Source organism: Sander lucioperca, chromosome 5 (genome assembly GCF_008315115.2).
Source record: "Sander lucioperca isolate FBNREF2018 chromosome 5, SLUC_FBN_1.2, whole genome shotgun sequence".
Taxonomy (NCBI): Eukaryota; Metazoa; Chordata; class Actinopteri; order Perciformes; family Percidae; genus Sander; species Sander lucioperca.
Window position 1 is genome coordinate 4321509 of NC_050177.1, and position 22492 is coordinate 4344000.

Sequence of the window (22492 nt, forward strand, 5' to 3'; positions counted from 1 at the left end):
AGTTATAAAAAGACATAGTATAGTATGTCGAAAAAAGTCATCAAAATACAGTATAGTATGTCGAAAAATGTCATAGTATAGTTTGTCGAAAAAAGTTACTAAAAAAGTCATAGTATAGTATGTTAAAAAAGTCAGTATAATTTGTCGAAAAAAGTTAAAAAAAGTCATAGTATAGTTTGTCGAAAAAAGTTTTTATAAAGTCATAGTATAGTATGTTGAAAAAAGTCATAAAAAGACATAGTATAGTAAGTCAAAAAAATTCATAGTATAGTTTGTTGAAAAAAGTCATAGTATAGAGTGTCAAAAAAAAGTTAAAAAAAGTCATAGTATAGTTTGTCGAAAAAAGTTTTTATAAAGTCATAGTATAGTATGTTGAAAAAAGTCATAAAAAGACATAGTATAGTAAGTCAAAAAAATTCATAGTATAGTTTGTCGAAAAAAGTTTTTATAAAGTCATAGTATAGTATGTTGAAAAAAGTCATAAAAAGTCATAGTATAGTATGTCGAAAAAATTCATAGTATAGTTTGTCGAAAAAAGTTATAAAAAGACATAGTATAGTATGTCATAACAATTCACAGTATAGTTTGTCAAAAAAAAGTTATTAAAAAAGTCAGTATAGTATGTCGAAAAAAGTCATAGTATAGTTTGTCGAAAAAAGTTACTAAAAATGTCATAGTATAGTATGTTAAAAAAGTCAGTATAATTTGTCGAAAAAAGTTAAAAAAGTCATAGTATAGTTTGTCGAAAAAAGTTTTTAAAAAGTCATAGTATAGTATGTTGAAAAAAGTCATAAAAAGACATAGTATAGTAAGTCAAAAAAATTCATAGTATAGTTTGTTGAAAAAAGTCATAATATAGAGTGTCAAAATAAAGTCATAAAAAGTCATAGTATAGTATTTCGTAAGAAGTCATTAAAAAAGTGATAATTTGAAATTTCGGTTGTAAAGCAACAAGAAACAAACACAAGTCAAAAACAGGGATCCTCTGGAGAATGTGGGCATCGATCCCACTACCTCTTACATGCTAAGCAAGCGCTCTACCATTTGAGCTAATTCCCCTATAGGTAAGATGGATTAAAAGTCAGAAAAATTCATAGTATAGTTTGTTGAAAAAAGTTATTAAAAAAAGTCATAGTATAGCATGTCGAAAAAAGTCATTGTATAGTTTGTCGAAAAAAGTTATTAAAAAAGTCATAGTATAGTATTTTGAAAAAAGTCATAAAAAGACATAGTGCAGCATGGCGAAAAAAGTCATAGTATAGTATGTCGAGAAAAGTCATAAAAAGACAGTGTAGTATGTCGAAAAATGTCATAGTATAGTTTGTCGATAAAAGTTACTGAAAAAGTCATAGTATAGTATGTCGAAAAAAGTCATAAAAAGTCATAGTATAGTATGTCGAAAAAATTCATAGTATAGTTTGTCGAAAAAAGTTATAAAAAGACATAGTATAGTATGTCATAACAATTCACAGTATAGTTTGTCAAAAAAAAGTTATTAAAAAAGTCAGTATAGTATGTCGAAAAAAGTCATAAAAATACAGTATAGTATGTCGAAAAATGTCATAGTATAGTTTGTCGAAAAAAGTTACTAAAAATGTCATAGTATAGTATGTTAAAAAAGTCAGTATAATTTGTCGAAAAAAGTTAAAAAAGTCATAGTATAGTTTGTCGAAAAAAGTTTTTAAAAAGTCATAGTATAGTATGTTGAAAAAAGTCATAAAAAGACATAGTATAGTAAGTCAAAAAAATTCATAGTATAGTTTGTTGAAAAAAGTCATAATATAGAGTGTCAAAATAAAGTCATAAAAAGTCATAGTATAGTATTTCGAAAGAAGTCATTAAAAAAGTGATAATTTGAAATTTCGGTTGTTAAGCAACAAGAAACAAACACAAGTCAAAAACAGGGATCCTCTGGGGGTCCTCTGGAGAATGTGGGCATCGATCCCACTACCTCTTACATGCTAAGCAAGCGCTCTACCATTTGAGCTAATTCCCCTATAGGTAAGATGGATTAAAAGTCAGAAAAATTCATAGTATAGTTTGTTGAAAAAAGTTATTAAAAAAAGTCATAGTATAGCATGTCGAAAAAAGTCATTGTATAGTTTGTCGAAAAAAGTTATTAAAAAAGTCATAGTATAGTATTTTGAAAAAAGTCATAAAAAGACATAGTGCAGCATGGCGAAAAAAGTCATAGTATAGTATGTCGAGAAAAGTCATAAAAAGACAGTGTAGTATGTCGAAAAATGTCATAGTATAGTTTGTCGATAAAAGTTACTGAAAAAGTCATAGTATAGTATGTCGAAAAAAGTCATAAAAAGTCATAGTATAGTATATCGAAAAAATTCATAGTATAGTTTGTCGAAAAAAGTTATAAAAAGACATAGTATAGTATGTCATAACAATTCACAGTATAGTTTGTCAAAAAAAAGTTATTAAAAAAGTCATAGTATAGTATGTCGAAAAAAGTCATAAAAATACAGTATAGTATGTCGAAAAATGTCATAGTATAGTTTGTCGAAAAAAGTTACTAAAAATGTCATAGTATAGTATGTTAAAAAAGTCAGTATAATTTGTCGAAAAAAGTTAAAAAAGTCATAGTATAGTTTGTCGAAAAAAGTTTTTATAAAGTCATAGTATAGTATGTTGAAAAAAGTCATAAAAAGACATAGTATAGTAAGTCAAAAAAATTCATAGTATAGTTTGTTGAAAAAAGTCATAGTATAGAGTGTCAAAAAAAAGTCATAAAAAGTCATAGTATAGTATTTCGTAAGAAGTCATTAAAAAAGTGATAATTTGAAATTTCGGTTGTAAAGCAACAAGAAACAAACACAAGTCAAAAACAGGGAAGATCCTAAGGCTCTCTGGAGAATGTGGGCATCGATCCCACTACCTCTTACATGCGCTCTACCATCTGAGCTAATGGATGGATTAAAAGTCATAAAAATTCATAGAATAGTATGTTGAAAAAAGTTAAAAAAGTCATAGTATAGTCTGTCGAAAAAACTTAAAAAAAAGTCATAGTATAGTTTGTTGAAAAAAGTTATTAAAAAAAGTCATAGTATAGTATGTCGAAAAAAGTCATTGTATAGTTTGTCGAAAAAAGTCATAAAAAGTCATAGTATAGTATGTGGAAAAAATTCATAGTATAGTTTGTCGAAAAAAGTTATAAAAAGACATAGTATAGTATGTCGAAAAAAGTCATAGTATAGTTTGTCGAAAAAATTTACTAAAAAAGTCATAGTATAGTATTTTGAAAAAAGTCATAAAAAGACATAGTGCAGCATGGCGAAAAAAGTCATAGTATAGTATGTCGAAAAAAGTCATAAAAAGACAGTGTAGTATGTCGAAAAATGTCATAGTATAGTTTGTCGATAAAAGTTACTGAAAAAGTCATAGTATAGTATGTCGAAAAACGTCATAGTATAGTTTGTCGAAAAAAGTTATTAAAAAAGTCATAGTATAGTATGTTCAAAAAAGTCATAGTATAGTTTGTCGAAAAAAGTTAGTAAAAAAAGTCATAGTATAGTATGTTCAAAAAAGTCATAGTATAGTTTGTCGAAAAAAGTAATTAAAAAAAGTCATAGTATAGTATGTTCAAAAAAGTCAAAAAAATTCATAGTATAGTTTGTTGAAAAAAGTCATAGTATAGTATGTCAAAAAAAAGTCATAAAAAGTCATAGTATAGTATTTCGAAAGAAGTCATAAAAAAAGTGATAATTTGAAATTTCGGTTGTAAAGCAACAAACACAAGTCAAAAACAGGGATCCTCTGGGGGTCCTCTGGAGAATGTGGGCATCGATCCCGCTACCTCTTACATGCTAAGCAAGCGCTCTACCATTTGAGCTAATTCCCCTATAGGTAAGCTGGATTAAAAGTCAGAAAAATTCATAGTATAGTTTGTTGAAAAAAGTTATTAAAAAAAGTCATAGTATAGTATGTCGAAAAAAGTCATTGTATAGTTTGTCGAAAAAAGTTATTAAAAAAGTCATAGTATAGTATTTTGAAAAAAGTCATAAAAAGACATAGTGCAGCATGGCGAAAAAAGTCATAGTATAGTATGTCGAAAAAAGTCATAAAAAGACAGTGTAGTATGTCGAAAAATGTCATAGTATAGTTTGTCGATAAAAGTTACTGAAAAAGTCATAGTATAGTATGTCGAAAAAAGTCATAAAAAGTCATAGTATAGTATGTCGAAAAAATTCATAGTATAGTTTGTCAAAAAAAAGTCATAAAAAGTCATAGTATAGTATGTCGAAAAAAGTCATAAAAATACAGTATAGTATGTCGAAAAATGTCATAGTATAGTTTGTCGAAAAAAGTTACTAAAAAAGTCATAGTATAGTATGTTAAAAAAGTCAGTATAATTTGTCGAAAAAAGTTAAAAAAGTCATAGTATAGTTTGTCGAAAAAAGTTTTTAAAAAGTCATAGTATAGTATGTTAAAAAAAGTCATAAAAAGACATAGTATAGTAAGTCAAAAAAATTCATAGTATAGTTTGTTGAAAAAAGTCATAGTATAGTTTTTGAAAAAAATCATAAAAAGACAGTGCAGCATGTCGAAAAAAGTCATAGTAAAGTATGTCCAAAAAAATCATAAAAAGATAGTGTAGTATGTCGAAAAATGTCATAGTATAGTTTGTCGAAAAAAGTTATTAAAAAAAGTCATAGTATAGTATGTTCAAAAAATTCATAGTATAGTTTGTCGAAAAACGTTAAAAAAGTCATAGTATAGTTTGTCGAAAAAAGTTTTTAAAAAAGTCATAGTATAGTATGTTGAAAAAAGTCATAGTATAGTTTGTTGAAAAAAGTCATAGTATAGTTTTTGAAAAAAATCATAAAAAGACAGTGTAGTATGTCGAAAAATGTCATAGTATAGTATTTCGAAAGAAGTCATTAAAAAAGTGATAATTTGAAATTTCGGTTGTAAAGCAACAAGAAACAAACACAAGTCAAAAACAGGGAAGATCCTAAGGCCCTCTGGAGAATGTGGGCATCGATCCCACTACCTATTACATGCTAAGCAAGCACTCTACCATTTGAGCTAATTCCCCTATAGCTAAGACGGATTAAAAGTCATAAAAATTCATAGTATAGTTTGTTGAAAAAAGTTATTAAAAAAAGTCATAGTATAGTATGTTAAAAAAGTCAGTATAGTTTGTCGAAAAAAGTTAAAAAAGTCATAGTATAGTTTGTCGAAAAAAGTTTTTAAAAAAGTCATAGTATAGTATGTTGAAAAAAGTCATAAAAAGACAGTATAGTATGTCAAAAAAATTCATAGTATAGTTTGTTGAAAAAAGTTATTAAAAAATTCATAGTATAGTTTGTTGAATATAGTTTGCCGAAAAAAAGTCATAGTATGGTTTGTTGAAAAAATGTAAAAAAGTCATAGTGTAGTCTGTCGAAAAAACTTTTTAAAAAAGTCATAGTATAGTCTGTCGAAAAAAGTCATAAAAAGAAATAGTATAGTATGTCGAAAAAAGTCATAGTATAGTTTGTCGAAAAAAGTTATTAAAAAAGTCATAGTATAGTATGTTCAAAAAAGTCAAAAAAATCATAGTATAGTTTGTTGAAAAAAAGTCATAGTATAGTATGTCAAAAAAAGTCATAAAAAGACAGTATAGTATGTCGAAAAATGTCATAGTATAGTTTGTCGAAAAAATTTACTAAAAAAGTCATAGTATAGTATTTTGAAAAAAGTCATAAAAAGACATAGTGCAGCATGGCGAAAAAAGTCATAGTATAGTATGTCGAAAAAAGTCATAAAAAGACAGTGTAGTATGTCGAAAAATGTCATAGTATAGTTTGTCGATAAAAGTTACTGAAAAAGTCATAGTATAGTATGTCGAAAAACGTCATAGTATAGTTTGTCGAAAAAAGTTATTAAAAAAGTCATAGTATAGTATGTTCAAAAAAGTCATAGTATAGTTTGTCGAAAAAAGTTAGTAAAAAAAGTCATAGTATAGTATGTTCAAAAAAGTCATAGTATTGTTTGTCGAAAAAAGTAATTAAAAAAAGTCATAGTATAGTATGTTCAAAAAAGTCAAAAAAATTCATAGTATAGTTTGTTGAAAAAAGTCATAGTATAGTATGTCAAAAAAAAGTCATAAAAAGTCATAGTATAGTATTTCGAAAGAAGTCATAAAAAAAGTGATAATTTGAAATTTCGGTTGTAAAGCAACAAACACAAGTCAAAAACAGGGATCCTCTGGGGGTCCTCTGGAGAATGTGGGCGTCGATCCCACTACCTCTTGCATGCGAAGCAAGCGCTCTACCATTTGAGCTAATTCCCCTATAGGTAACATCGATTAAAAGTCAAAAAAATTCATAGTATAGTTTGTTGAAAAAAGTTATTAAAAAAAGTCATAGTATGGTTTGTTGAAAAAAGTTAAAAAAGTCATAGTATAGTTTGTTGAAAACAGTTATTAAAAAAGTCATAGTATAGTTTGTTTAAAAAAGTTATTAAAAAATTCATAGTATAGTTTGTTGAATATAGTTTGCCGAAAAAAGTCATAGTATGGTTTGTTGAAAAAATGTAGAAAAAAGTCATAGTATAGTCTGTCGAAAAACGTCATAAAAAGAAATAGTATAGTATGTCGAAAAAAGTCATAGTATAGTTTGTCGAAAAAAGTTATTAAAAAAGTCATAGTATAGTATGTTCAAAAAAGTCAAAAAAATCATAGTATAGTTTGTTGAAAAAAAGTCATAGTATAGTATGTCAAAAAAAGTCATAGTATAGTTTGTCGAAAAAAGTCATAATAACTCATAGTATAGTATGTCGAAAAAATTCATAGTATAGTTTGTCGAAAAAAGTTATAAAAAGACATAGTATAGTATGTCATAACAATTCATAGTATAGTTTGTCGACAAAAGTTATTAAAAAAGTCATAGTATAGTATGTCGAAAAAAGTCATAAAAATACAGTATAGTATGTCGAAAAATGTCATAGTATAGTTTGTCGATAAAAGTTACTGAAAAAGTCATAGTATAGTATGTCGAAAAACGTCATAGTATAGTTTGTCGAAAAAAGTTATTAAAAAAGTCATAGTACAGTATGTTCAAAAAAGTCATAGTATAGTTTGTCGAAAAAAGTTATTAAAAAAAGTCATAGTATAGTATGTTCAAAAAAGTCAAAAAAATTCATAGTATAGTTTGTTGAAAAAAGTCATAGTATAGTATGTCAAAAAAAAGTCATAAAAAGTCATAGTATAGTATTTCGAAAGAAGTCATAAAAAAAGTGATAATTTGAAATTTCGGTTGTAAAGCAACAAGAAACAAACAAGTCAAAAACAGGGAAGATCCTAGGGTCCTCTGGAGAATGTGGGCATCGATCCCACTACCTCTTACATGCTAAAAAAAGTCATAGTATAGTATGTTAAAAAAGTCAGTATAGTTTGTCGAAAAAAGTTAAAAAAGTCATAGTATAGTTTGTCGAAAAAAGTTATTAAAAAAAGTCATAGTATAGTATGTCGAAAAAAGTCAAAAAAAGACATAGTACAGCATGTCGAAAAAAGTCAGTATAGTTTGTCGAAAAAAGTCATAAAAAGACAGTGTAGTATGTCGAAAAATGTCATAGTATATTTTGTTGAAAAAAGTCATAGTATAGTATGTCAAGAAAAAGTCATAAAAAGTCATAGTATAGTATTTCGAAAGAAGTCATAAAAAACTGATAATTTGAAATTTCGGTTGTAAAGCAACAAGAAACAAACACAAGTCAAAAACAGGGAAGAGCCTATTCTCCTCTGGAGAACGTAAGCGTTGATCCCATTCTCCTGTGGAGAATGTGGGCGTCGATCCCACTACCTCTTGCATGCGAAGCAAGCGCTCTACCATTTGAGCTAATTCCCCTATAGGTAACATGGATTAAAAGTCAAAAAAAGTCATAGTATAGTCTGTCGAAAAACGTCATAAAAAGAAATAGTATAGTATGTCGAAAAAAGTCATAGTATAGTTTGTCGAAAAAAGTTATTAAAAAAGTCATAGTATAGTATGTTCAAAAAAGTCAAAAAAATCATAGTATAGTTTGTTGAAAAAAAGTCATAGTATAGTATGTCAAAAAAAGTCATAGTATAGTTTGTCGAAAAAAGTCATAATAACTCATAGTATAGTATGTCGAAAACATTCATAGTATAGTTTGTCGAAAAAAGTTATAAAAAGACATAGTATAGTATGTCATAACAATTCATAGTATAGTTTGTCGACAAAAGTTATTAAAAAAGTCATAGTATAGTATGTTAAAAAAGTCAGTATAGTTTGTCGAAAAAAGTAAAAAAAGTCATAGTATAGTTTGTCGAAAAAACTTTAAAAAAAAGTCCTAGTATAGTACGTCGAAAAAAGTCATAGTATAGTTTGTCGAAAAAAGATATAAAAAAAGTCATAGTATAGTATATCGAAAAAAGTCATAAAAATACAGTATAGTATGTCGAAAATTGTCATAGTATAGTTTGTCGAAAAAAGTTACTAAAAAAGTCATAGTATAGTATGTTGAAAAAAGTCATAAAAAGACAGTGTAGTATGTCGAAAAATGTCATAGTATAGTTTGTCGATAAAAGTTACTGAAAAAGTCATAGTATAGTATGTCGAAAAATGTCATAGTATAGTTTGTCGATAAAAGTTACTGAAAAAGTCATAGTATAGTATGTCGAAAAAAGTCACAGTATAGTATGTCTAAAAAAGTCATAAAAAGACAGTGTAGTATGTCGAAAAATGTCATAGTATAGTTTGTCGATAAAAGTTACTGAAAAAGTCATAGTATAGTATGTCATAACAATTCATAATATAGTTTGTCGAAAAAAGTTATTAAAAAAGTCATAGTATAGTATATCGAAAAAAGTCATAAAAATACAGTATAGTATGTCGAAAATTGTCATTGTATAGTTTGTCGAAAAAAGTTACTGAAAAAGTCATAGTATAGTATGTCGAAAAAAGGTAAAAAATTCATAATATAGTTTATCGAAAAAAGTTATTAAAAAAGTCATAGTATAGTATGTTGAAAAAAGTTACTGAAAAAGTCATAGTATAGTATGTCGAAAAAAGACATAAAAAGTCATAGTATAGTATGTCGAAAAAATTCATAGTATAGTTTGTAGAAAAAAGTTATTAAAAAAGTCATAGTATAGTATGTTGAAAAAAGTCATAAAAAGATATAGTATATTATGTCGAAAAAAGTCTTAGTATAGTTTGTCGAAAAAAGTTAAAAAGTCATAGTATAGTTTGTCGAAAAAGTTATTAAAAAAGTCATAGTATAGTATGTTGAAAAAAGTCATGAAAAGACATAGTATAGTATATCGACAAAAGTCATAGTATAGTTTGTCGAAAAAAGTTAAAAAAGTAATAGTATAGTTTGTCGAAAAAAGTTTAAAAAGTAATAGTATAGTTTGTCGAAAAAAGTTTAAAAAGTCATATTATAGTTTGTCAAAAAAAGTTATTAAAAAAGTCATAGTACAGCGTGTAGAAAAAAGTAATAGTATAGTTTGCAGAAAAAAGTTATAAAAAAACTCAGTATGTTGAAAAAAGTCATAAAAATACATTGTATTGAATGTCGAAAAAATTCATAGTGTAGTTTGTTGAAAAAAGTTATAAAAAGACGTAGTATAGTATGTCATAACAATTCATAGTATAGTTTGTCGAAAAAAGTTATTAAAAAAGTCATAGTATAGTATGTCGAAAAGTCATAGTATAGTTTGTCGAAAAAAGTTACTGAAAAAGTCATAGTATAGTTTGTCGAAAAAAGGTAAAAAATTCATAATATTGTTTATCGAAAAAAGATATTAAAAAAGTCATAGTATAGTATGTTGAAAAAAGTCATAAAAAGATATAGTATATTATGTCGAAAAAAGTCTTAGTATAATTTGTCGAAAAAAGTTAAAAAAGTCATAGTATAGTTTGTCGAAAAAGTTATTAAAAAAGTCATAGTATAGTATGTTGAAAAAAGTCATGAAAAGACATAGTAAAGTATATCGACAAAAGTCATAGTATAGTTTGTCGAAAAAAGTTAAAAAAGTAATAGTATAGTTTGTCTAAAAAAGTAATAGTATAGTTTGTCCAAAAAAGTTAAAAAAGTCATAGTATAGTTTGCCAAAAAAAGTTATTAAAAAAGTCATAGTACAGCATGTAGAAAAAAGTAAAAGCATAGTTTGCAGAAAAAAGTTATAAAAAAACTCAGTATGTTGAAAAAAGTCATAAAAGTACATTGTATAGAATGTCGAAAAAATTCACAGTGTAGTTTGTCGAAAAAAGTTATAAAAAGACGTAGTATAGTATGTCATAACAATTCATAGTATAGTTTGTCGAAAAAAGTTATTAAAAAAGTCATAGTATAGTATGTCGAAAAAAGTCATAAAAAGACGTAGTATAGTATGTCATAACAATTCATAGTATAGTTTGTCGAAAAAAGTTATTAAAAAAGTCATAGTATAGTATGTCGAAAAAAGTCATAAAAAGACATAGTATAGTATGTCGAAAAGTCATAGTATAGTTTGTCGAAAAAAGTTACTGAAAAGGTCATAGTATAGTATGTCTAAAAAAGTCATAGTATAGTATGTTCAAAAAAGTCAAAAATTCAGAGTATAGTAAGTCAAAAAAATTCATAGTATAGTCAGAGTATAGTATGTCGAAAAAAGTCATAAAAATACATAGTATAGTATGTCGAAAAATGTCATAGTATAGTTTGTCGAAAAAAGTTATTAAAAAAGTCATAGTATAGTATGTCGAAAAAAGTCATAAAAAGACATAGTATAGTATGTCGAAAAATGTCATAGTATAGTTTGTCGAAAAAAGTTATTAAAAAAGTCATAGTATAGTATGTTCAAAAAAGTCATAGTATAGTTTGTCGAAAAAAGTTATTAAAAAAAGTCATAGTATAGTATGTCAAAAAAAAGTCATAAAAAGTCATAGTATAGTATTTCAAAAGAAGTCATAAAAAAAATTATAATTTGAAATGTTGGTTGTAAAGCAACAAGAAACAAACACAAGTCAAAAACAGGGAAGATCCTAAGGTCCTCTGGAGAATGTGGGCATCGATCCCACTACCTCTTACATGCTAAGCAAGCACTCTACCATTTGAGCTAATTCCGCTATAGGTAAGATGGATTAAAAGTCATAAAAATTCATAGTATAGTTTGTTGAAAAAAGTTATTAAAAAAAGTCATAGTATAGTATGTCAAAAAAAAGTCATAAAAAGTCATAGTATAGTATTTCGAAAGAAGTCATAAAAAAAATGATAATTTGAAATTTTGGTTGTAAAGCAACAAGAAACAAACACAAGTCAAAAACAGGGAAGATCCTAAGGTCCTCTGGAGAATGTGGGCATCGATCCCACTACCTCTTACATGCTAAGCAAGCGCTCTACCATTTGAGCTAATTCCCCTATAGGTAAGATGTATTAAAATTCATAAAAATTCATAGTATAGTTTGTTGAAAAAAGTTATTAAAAAAAGTCATAGTATAGTTTGTCGAAAAAAGTTACTAAAAAAGTCATAGTATAGTTTGTCGAAAAAAGTTAAAAAAAAGTCATAGTATAGTTTGTCGAAAAAAGTTTTTGAAAAAGTCATAGTATAGTATGTTGAAAAAAGTCATAAAATGTCATAGTATAGTATGTTGAAAAAAGTCATAGTATAGTTTGTCGAAAAAAGTTAAAAAAGTAATAGTATAGTTTGTCGAAAAAAGTTAAAAAAAAGTCATAGTATAGTTTGTCAAAAAAAGTTATTAAAAAAGTCATAGTACAGCGTGTAGAAAAAAGTCATAGTATAGTTTGCAGAAAAAAGTTAAAAAAGTCATAGTATAGTTTGTCAAAAAAAGTTATTAAAAAAGTCATAAAAAGACAGTGTAGTATGTCAAAAAATGTATAGTATAGTATGTTGAAAAAAGTCATGAAAAGACATAGTATAGTATATCGACAAAAGTCATAGTATAGTTTGTCGAAAAAAGTTAAAAAAGTAATAGTATAGTTTGTCGAAAAAAGTTAAAAAAGTCATAGTATAGTTTGTCAAAAAAAGTTATTAAAAAAGTCATAGTACAGCGTGTAGAAAAAAGTCATAGTATAGTTTGCAGAAAAAAGTTATAAAAAAACTCAGTATGTTGAAAAAAGTCATAAAAATACATTGTATAGAATGTCGAAAAAATTCATAGTGTAGTTTGTCAAAAAAAGTTATAAAAAGACGTAGTATAGTATGTCATAACAATTCATAGTATAGTTTGTCGAAAGAAGTTATTAAAGAAGTCATAGTATAGTATGTTCAAAAAAGTCAAAACTTCAGAGTATAGTAAGTCAAAAAAATTCATAGTATAGTTTGTTGAAAAAAGTCATAGTATAGTATGTCGAAATAATTCATAGTATAGTTTGTTGAAAAAAGTTAAAAAATTCTTAATATAGTTTATCGAAAAAAGTTATTAAAAGTCATAGTATAGTATGTCGAAAAAATTCATAGTATAGTTTGTTGAAAAAAGTTAAAAAATTCTTAATATAGTATGTCGAAAAAAGTCATAAAAAGTCATAGTATAGTATGTCGAAAAAATTCATAGTATAGTTTGTAGAAAAAAGTTATTTAAAAAGTCATAGTATAGTATGTTGAAAAAAGTCATAAAAAGATATAGTATATTATGTCGAAAAAAGTCTTAGTATAGTTTGTCGAAAAAAGTTAAAAAGTCATAGTATAGTTTGTCTAAAAAGTTATTAAAAAAGTCATAGTATAGTATGTTGAAAAAAGTCATGAAAAGACATAGTAAAGTATATCGACAAAAGTCATAGTATAGTTTGTCGAAAAAAGTTAAAAAAGTAATAGTATAGTTTGTCTAAAAAAGTAATAGTATAGTTTGTCGAAAAAAGTTAAAAAAGTCATAGTATAGTTTGCCAAAAAAAGTTATTAAAAAAGTCATAGTACAGCGTGTAGAAAAAAGTAAAAGCATAGTTTGCAGAAAAAAGTTATAAAAAAACTCAGTATGTTGAAAAAAGTCATAAAAATACATTGTATAGAATGTCGAAAAAATTCACAGTGTAGTTTGTCGAAAAAAGTTATAAAAAGACGTAGTATAGTATGTCATAACAATTCATAGTATAGTTTGTCGAAAAAAGTTATTAAAAAAGTCATAGTATAGTATGTCGAAAAAAGTCATAAAAAGACAGTATAGTATGTCGAAAAGTCATAGTATAGTTTGTCGAAAAAAGTTACTGAAAAAGTCATAGTATAGTATGTCGAAAAAAGTCATAGTATAGTATGTTCAAAAAAGTCAAAAATTCAGAGTATAGTAAGTCAAAAAAATTCATAGTATAGTCAGAGTATAGTATGTCGAAAAGTCATAAAAATACATTGTATAGAATGTCGAAAAAATTCATAGTGTAGTTTGTCGAAAAAGTTATAAAAAGACGTAGTATAGTATGTCATAACAATTCATAGTATAGTTTGTCGAAAAAAGTTATTAAAAAAGTCATAGTATAGTATGTCGAAAAAAGTCATAAAAAGACATAGTATAGTATGTCGAAAAATGTCATAGTATAGTTTGTCGAAAAAAGTTATTAAAAAAGTCATAGTATAGTATGTTCAAAAAAGTCATAGTATAGTTTGTCGAAAAAAGTTATTAAAAAAAGTCATAGTATAGTATGTCAAAAAAAAGTCATAAAAAGTCATAGTATAGTATTTCGAAAGAAGTCATAAAAAAAATGATAATTTGAAATTTTGGTTGTAAAGCAACAAGAAACAAACACAAGTCAAAAACAGGGAAGATCCTAAGGTCCTCTGGAGAATGTGGGCATCGATCCCACTACCTCTTACATGCTAAGCAAGCGCTCTACCATTTGAGCTAATTCCCCTATAGGTAAGATGTATTAAAAGTCATAAAAATTCATAGTATAGTTTGTCGAAAAAAGTTATTAAAAAAGTCATAGTATAGTATGTCGAAAAAAGTCATAAAAAGACAGTATAGTATGTCGAAAAGTCATAGTATAGTTTGTCGAAAAAAGTTACTGAAAAAGTCATAGTATAGTATGTCGAAAAAAGTCATAGTATAGTATGTTCAAAAAAGTCAAAAATTCAGAGTATAGTAAGTCAAAAAAATTCATAGTATAGTCAGAGTATAGTATGTCGAAAAGTCATAAAAATACATTGTATAGAATGTCGAAAAAATTCATAGTGTAGTTTGTCGAAAAAGTTATAAAAAGACGTAGTATAGTATGTCATAACAATTCATAGTATAGTTTGTCGAAAAAAGTTATTAAAAAAGTCATAGTATAGTATGTTCAAAAAAGTCATAGTATAGTTTGTCGAAAAAAGTTATTAAAAAAAGTCATAGTATAGTATGTCAAAAAAAAGTCATAAAAAGTCATAGTATAGTATTTCGAAAGAAGTCATAAAAAAAATGATAATTTGAAATTTTGGTTGTAAAGCAACAAGAAACAAACACAAGTCAAAAACAGGGAAGATCCTAAGGTCCTCTGGAGAATGTGGGCATCGATCCCACTACCTCTTACATGCTAAGCAAGCGCTCTACCATTTGAGCTAATTCCCCTATAGGTAAGATGTATTAAAAGTCATAAAAATTCATAGTATAGTTTGTTGAAAAAAGTTATTAAAAAAAGTCATAGTATAGTTTGTCGAAAAAAGTTAAAAAAAGTCATAGTATAGTTTGTCGAAAAAAGTTTTTGAAAAAGTCATAGTATAGTATGTTGAAAAAAGTCATAAAATGTCATAGTATAGTATTTCAAAAGAAGTCATAAAAAAAATTATAATTTGAAATTTTGGTTGTAAAGCAACAAGAAACAAACACAAGTCAAAAACAGGGAAGATCCTAAGGAGAATGTGGGCATTGATCCCACTACCTCTTACATGCTAAGCAAGCACTCTACCATTTGAGCTAATTCCGCTATAGGTAAGATGGATTAAAAGTCATAAAAATTCATAGTATAGTTTGTTGAAAAAAGTTATTAAAAAAAGTCATAGTATAGTATGTCAAAAAAAAGTCATAAAAAGTCATAGTATAGTATTTCGAAAGAAGTCATAAAAAAAATGATAATTTGAAATTTTGGTTGTAAAGCAACAAGAAACAAACACAAGTCAAAAACAGGGAAGATCCTAAGGTCCTCTGGAGAATGTGGGCATCGATCCCACTACCTCTTACATGCTAAGCAAGCGCTCTACCATTTGAGCTAATTCCCCTATAGGTAAGATGTATTAAAATTCATAAAAATTCATAGTATAGTTTGTTGAAAAAAGTTATTAAAAAAAGTCATAGTATAGTTTGTCGAAAAAAGTTACTAAAAAAGTCATAGTATAGTTTGTCGAAAAAAGTTAAAAAAGTCATAGTATAGTTTGTCGAAAAAAGTTTTTGAAAAAGTCATAGTATAGTATGTTGAAAAAAGTCATAAAATGTCATAGTATAGTATGTTGAAAAAAGTCATAGTATAGTTTGTCGAAAAAAGTTAAAAAAGTAATAGTATAGTTTGTCGAAAAAAGTTAAAAAAAAGTCATAGTATAGTTTGTCAAAAAAAGTTATTAAAAAAGTCATAGTACAGCGTGTAGAAAAAAGTCATAGTATAGTTTGCAGAAAAAAGTTAAAAAAGTCATAGTATAGTTTGTCAAAAAAAGTTATTAAAAAAGTCATAAAAGACAGTGTAGTATGTCAAAAAATGTATAGTATAGTATGTTGAAAAAAGTCATGAAAAGACATAGTATAGTATATCGACAAAAGTCATAGTATAGTTTGTCGAAAAAAGTTAAAAAAGTAATAGTATAGTTTGTCGAAAAAAGTTAAAAAGTCATAGTATAGTTTGTCAAAAAAAGTTATTAAAAAAGTCATAGTACAGCGTGTAGAAAAAAGTCATAGTATAGTTTGCAGAAAAAAGTTATAAAAAAACTCAGTATGTTGAAAAAAGTCATAAAAATACATTGTATAGAATGTCGAAAAATTCATAGTGTAGTTTGTCAAAAAAAGTTATAAAAAGACGTAGTATAGTATGTCATAACAATTCATAGTATAGTTTGTCGAAAGAAGTTATTAAAGAAGTCATAGTATAGTATGTTCAAAAAAGTCAAAACTTCAGAGTATAGTAAGTCAAAAAAATTCATAGTATAGTTTGTTGAAAAAGTCATAGTATAGTATGTCGAAATAATTCATAGTATAGTTTGTTGAAAAAAGTTAAAAAATTCTTAATATAGTTTATCGAAAAAAGTTATTAAAAGTCATAGTATAGTATGTCGAAAAAATTCATAGTATAGTTTGTTGAAAAAAGTTAAAAAATTCTTAATATAGTATGTCGAAAAAAGTCATAAAAAGTCATAGTATAGTATGTCGAAAAAATTCATAGTATAGTTTGTAGAAAAAAGTTATTTAAAAAGTCATAGTATAGTATGTTGAAAAAGTCATAAAAAGATATAGTATATTATGTCGAAAAAAGTCTTAGTATAGTTTGTCGAAAAAAGTTAAAAAGTCATAGTATAGTTTGTCTAAAAAGTTATTAAAAAAGTCATAGTATAGTATGTTGAAAAAAGTCATGAAAAGACATAGTAAAGTATATCGACAAAAGTCATAGTATAGTTTGTCGAAAAAAGTTAAAAAAGTAATAGTATAGTTTGTCTAAAAAAGTAATAGTATAGTTTGTCGAAAAAAGTTAAAAAAGTCATAGTATAGTTTGCCAAAAAAAGTTATTAAAAAAGTCATAGTACAGCGTGTAGAAAAAAGTAAAAGCATAGTTTGCAGAAAAAAGTTATAAAAAAACTCAGTATGTTGAAAAAAGTCATAAAAAAACTCAGTATGTTGAAAAAAGTCATAAAAATACATTGTATAGAATGTCGAAAAAATTCACAGTGTAGTTTGTCGAAAAAAGTTATAAAAAGACGTAGTATAGTATGTCATAACAATTCATAGTATAGTTTGTCGAAAAAAGTTATTAAAAAAGTCATAGTATAGTATGTCGAAAAAAGTCATAAAAAGACAGTATAGTATGTCGAAAAGTCATAGTATAGTTTGTCGAAAAAAGTTACTGAAAAAGTCATAGTATAGTATGTCGAAAAAAGTCATAGTATAGTATGTTCAAAAAAGTCAAAAATTCAGAGTATAGTAAGTCAAAAAAATTCATAGTATAGTCAGAGTATAGTATGTCGAAAAGTCATAAAAATACATTGTATAGAATGTCGAAAAAATTCATAGTGTAGTTTGTCGAAAAAGTTATAAAAAGACGTAGTATAGTATGTCATAACAATTCATAGTATAGTTTGTCGAAAAAAGTTATTAAAAAAGTCATAGTATAGTATGTCGAAAAAAGTCATAAAAAGACATAGTATAGTATGTCGAAAAATGTCATAGTATAGTTTGTCGAAAAAAGTTATTAAAAAAGTCATAGTATAGTATGTTCAAAAAAGTCATAGTATAGTTTGTCGAAAAAAGTTATTAAAAAAAGTCATAGTATAGTATGTCAAAAAAAAGTCATAAAAAGTCATAGTATAGTATTTCGAAAGAAGTCATAAAAAAAATGATAATTTGAAATTTTGGTTGTAAAGCAACAAGAAACAAACACAAGTCAAAAACAGGGAAGATCCTAAGGTCCTCTGGAGAATGTGGGCATCGATCCCACTACCTCTTACATGCTAAGCAAGCGCTCTACCATTTGAGCTAATTCCCCTATAGGTAAGATGTATTAAAAGTCATAAAAATTCATAGTATAGTTTGTTGAAAAAAGTTATTAAAAAAAGTCATAGTATAGTTTGTCGAAAAAAGTTAAAAAAAGTCATAGTATAGTTTGTCGAAAAAAGTTTTTGAAAAAGTCATAGTATAGTATGTTGAAAAAAGTCATAAAATGTCATAGTATAGTATGTTGAAAAAAGTCATAGTATAGTTTGTCGAAAAAAGTTAAAAAAGTAATAGTATAGTTTGTCGAAAAAAGTTAAAAAAAAGTCATAGTATAGTTTGTCAAAAAAAGTTATTAAAAAAGTCATAGTACAGCGTGTAGAAAAAAGTCATAGTATAGTTTGCAGAAAAAAGTTAAAAAAGTCATAGTATAGTTTGTCAAAAAAAGTTATTAAAAAAGTCATAAAAAGACAGTGTAGTATGTCAAAAAATGTATAGTATAGTATGTTGAAAAAAGTCATGAAAAGACATAGTATAGTATATCGACAAAAGTCATAGTATAGTTTGTCGAAAAAAGTTAAAAAAGTAATAGTATAGTTTGTCGAAAAAAGTTAAAAAAGTCATAGTATAGTTTGTCAAAAAAAGTTATTAAAAAAGTCATAGTACAGCGTGTAGAAAAAAGTCATAGTATAGTTTGCAGAAAAAAGTTATAAAAAAACTCAGTATGTTGAAAAAAGTCATAAAAATACATTGTATAGAATGTCGAAAAAATTCATAGTGTAGTTTGTCAAAAAAAGTTATAAAAAGACGTAGTATAGTATGTCATAACAATTCATAGTATAGTTTGTCGAAAGAAGTTATTAAAGAAGTCATAGTATAGTATGTTCAAAAAAGTCAAAACTTCAGAGTATAGTAAGTCAAAAAAATTCATAGTATAGTTTGTTGAAAAAAGTCATAGTATAGTATGTCGAAATAATTCATAGTATAGTTTGTTGAAAAAAGTTAAAAAATTCTTAATATAGTTTATCGAAAAAAGTTATTAAAAGTCATAGTATAGTATGTCGAAAAAATTCATAGTATAGTTTGTTGAAAAAAGTTAAAAAATTCTTAATATAGTATGTCGAAAAAAGTCATAAAAAGTCATAGTATAGTATGTCGAAAAAATTCATAGTATAGTTTGTAGAAAAAAGTTATTTAAAAAGTCATAGTATAGTATGTTGAAAAAAGTCATAAAAAGATATAGTATATTATGTCGAAAAAAGTCTTAGTATAGTTTGTCGAAAAAAGTTAAAAAGTCATAGTATAGTTTGTCTAAAAAGTTATTAAAAAAGTCATAGTATAGTATGTTGAAAAAAGTCATGAAAAGACATAGTAAGTATATCGACAAAAGTCATAGTATAGTTTGTCGAAAAAAGTTAAAAAAGTAATAGTATAGTTTGTCTAAAAAGTAATAGTATAGTTTGTCGAAAAAAGTTAAAAAAGTCATAGTATAGTTTGCCAAAAAAAGTTATTAAAAAAGTCATAGTACAGCGTGTAGAAAAAAGTAAAAGCATAGTTTGCAGAAAAAAGTTATAAAAAAACTCAGTATGTTGAAAAAAGTCATAAAAATACATTGTATAGAATGTCGAAAAAATTCACAGTGTAGTTTGTCGAAAAAAGTTATAAAAGACGTAGTATAGTATGTCATAACAATTCATAGTATAGTTTGTCGAAAAAAGTTATTAAAAAAGTCATAGTATAGTATGTCGAAAAAAGTCATAAAAAGACAGTATAGTATGTCGAAAAGTCATAGTATAGTTTGTCGAAAAAAGTTACTGAAAAAGTCATAGTATAGTATGTCGAAAAAAGTCATAGTATAGTATGTTCAAAAAAGTCAAAAATTCAGAGTATAGTAAGTCAAAAAAATTCATAGTATAGTCAGAGTATAGTATGTCGAAAAGTCATAAAAATACATTGTATAGAATGTCGAAAAAATTCATAGTGTAGTTTGTCGAAAAAGTTATAAAAAGACGTAGTATAGTATGTCATAACAATTCATAGTATAGTTTGTCGAAAAAAGTTATTAAAAAAGTCATAGTATAGTATGTCGAAAAAAGTCATAAAAAGACATAGTATAGTATGTCGAAAAATGTCATAGTATAGTTTGTCGAAAAAAGTTATTAAAAAAGTCATAGTATAGTATGTTCAAAAAAGTCATAGTATAGTTTGTCGAAAAAAGTTATTAAAAAAAGTCATAGTATAGTATGTCAAAAAAAGTCATAAAAAGTCATAGTATAGTATTTCGAAAGAAGTCATAAAAAAATGATAATTTGAAATTTTGGTTGTAAAGCAACAAGAAACAAACACAAGTCAAAACAGGGAAGATCCTAAGGTCCTCTGGAGAATGTGGGCATCGATCCCACTACCTCTTACATGCTAAGCAAGCGCTCTACCATTTGAGCTAATTCCCCTATAGGTAAGATGTATTAAAAGTCATAAAATTCATAGTATAGTTTGTTGAAAAAAGTTATTAAAAAAGTCATAGTATAGTTTGTCGAAAAAAGTTAAAAAAAAGTCATAGTATAGTTTGTCGAAAAAGTTTTTGAAAAAGTCATAGTATAGTATGTTGAAAAAAGTCATAAAATGTCATAGTATAGTATGTTGAAAAAAGTCATAGTATAGTTTGTCGAAAAAGTTAAAAAAGTAATAGTATAGTTTGTCGAAAAAAGTTAAAAAAAAGTCATAGTATAGTTTGTCAAAAAAAGTTATTAAAAAAGTCATAGTACAGCGTGTAGAAAAAAGTCATAGTATAGTTTGCAGAAAAAAGTTAAAAAGTCATAGTATAGTTTGTCAAAAAAGTTATTAAAAAGTCATAAAAAGACAGTGTAGTATGTCAAAAAATGTATAGTATAGTATGTTGAAAAAAGTCATGAAAAGACATAGTATAGTATATCGACAAAAGTCATAGTATAGTTTGTCGAAAAAAGTTAAAAAAGTAATAGTATAGTTTGTCGAAAAAAGTTAAAAAAGTCATAGTATAGTTTGTCAAAAAAAGTTATTAAAAAAGTCATAGTACAGCGTGTAGAAAAAAGTCATAGTATAGTTTGCAGAAAAAAGTTATAAAAAAACTCAGTATGTTGAAAAAAGTCATAAAAATACATTGTATAGAATGTCGAAAAAATTCATAGTGTAGTTTGTCAAAAAAAGTTATAAAAAGACGTAGTATAGTATGTCATAACAATTCATAGTATAGTTTGTCGAAAGAAGTTATTAAAGAAGTCATAGTATAGTATGTTCAAAAAAGTCAAAACTTCAGAGTATAGTAAGTCAAAAAAATTCATAGTATAGTTTGTTGAAAAAAGTCATAGTATAGTATGTCGAAATAATTCATATTATAGTTTGTTGAAAAAAGTCATAGTATAGAGTGTCAAAAAAAGTCATAAAAAGTCATAGTATAGTATTTCGAAAGAAGTCATAAAAAAACTGATAATTTGAAATTTTGGTTGTAAAGCAACAAGAAACAAACACAAGTCAAAAACAGGGAAGATCCTAAGGTCCTCTGGAGAATGTGGGCATCGATCCCACTACCTCTTGCTTTGCGCCTACTGAATCCCGTCAACTTCGCCAAAGTAAGCCCACATTAGCCAATCATGTTTCTCCCCTGGGCTTACTTTTGACCAATCACGTTTCTCCCCTGTGGGCTTACATTTGACCAATCACGTTCTTCCCCTGTGTGGCTGACGTTTTCAGCGTTTAGCGTTCGGTTCTCCCGCTTTTCTTATCAATGACAGTGACCGGGTACTGGCCAGTCGCCGCGTCGGTGTTGTTTTCATGGTTTTTATCCATTTATCAATCGTAAGGTAAGATATGCTTTTTTAGACGTGATGTACCACTATCGGACACATTCTCGGCTACATCCCTAGCTACGTGTTGCCATTGCAGATAGCTTGTAAACGGTAGCATTAGCAGCCAGTACCGTTAAATCCATTCATGTGAATGATGACAGATCCAACCGACTTTTGTGTGTCAGACACATTTGGCTGACAGATAGATCAGATGTCAACTAATGAATAAACATCAGCTTATTTGTGCTATTTTTCTCGTTTTGATGTGATAATGTGCCGTTTCTGGGAAGTAATGTTGATATGTTGCCAAAGTTAGCATCGCTAAAGTCGTTAGCTTGCCGAGCCTAGCTACGTCCATCTGTTTTGATGGGGTACTTAGCTAGGTGCTATTGAACAATCGCATACTAAATAATGACAGTAAATAATCGTTTTACATGTAGGGTAAAAAGTCGGTTTTCAGTCACATTCAACTTTATTGTCATTGTGCAGAGTTCAAGTACAAAGACAACGAAATGCAGTTTGCATCCAACCAGAAGTGCAAAAATGCAATGTGATATACAAGTATAGACAGGTAGAGCATAGGCAGGACAAGAAATATATTTCAGTGTTATAAGAGCAGAATAAATATAGCTATGTAATATGAACAGTATGTGAACAGCATGTACAGATATGTGCAATGTAGTAGCAGTGACATTATATTAGTAGTAAGATTAATATAGAGATAGATATATGCATTGTATTAACAGAATATATAATAAGTAAAACAGAATAAATATGGATATTCTGTATGAACCATATAAACAGATATGTACAGTATGTACAGCTATGTGCAGTGTGGTAACATTGTAAGAGTAGTAAGAATAAGTGTATGTGCAGGATGAATAGTATGAAGAGCAGTAGAATATGGCTACGTATAGGTGTAATTACAGTAAATAAATAAATAGAACAGTATGGGTGGGATAGGGTAGTGCAATAGGGTTGTGACGTTAGATAATCACTTTAACAGAGGTTGCCTCCCCTCATTTAAAAAAAAAATGCCCACAGACATTGAATATACAGGTATATTTCAGATGGTAACAGTCTTTTTCTTATTTTCATTCAGAAAATGTATGCCTA

General features: G+C 26.7%; 2 non-coding genes and 2 pseudogenes across 2 annotated transcripts; all 4 read right to left on the reverse strand.

The window, feature by feature from the left end:
• Positions 1–22492, reverse strand: part of LOC118495060 — a 1111612-nt pseudogene that overhangs the window by 221229 nt on the left and 867891 nt on the right.
• LOC116036201 overlaps positions 1–22492 on the reverse strand; it is a 131174-nt pseudogene that overhangs the window by 74793 nt on the left and 33889 nt on the right.
• Positions 6217–6289, reverse strand: trnaa-cgc. The gene has a single exon. It is a non-coding gene; the product is annotated as a tRNA-Ala (tRNA).
• On the reverse strand, positions 7772–7844 carry trnaa-cgc. Its single transcript has one exon. It is a non-coding gene; the product is annotated as a tRNA-Ala (tRNA).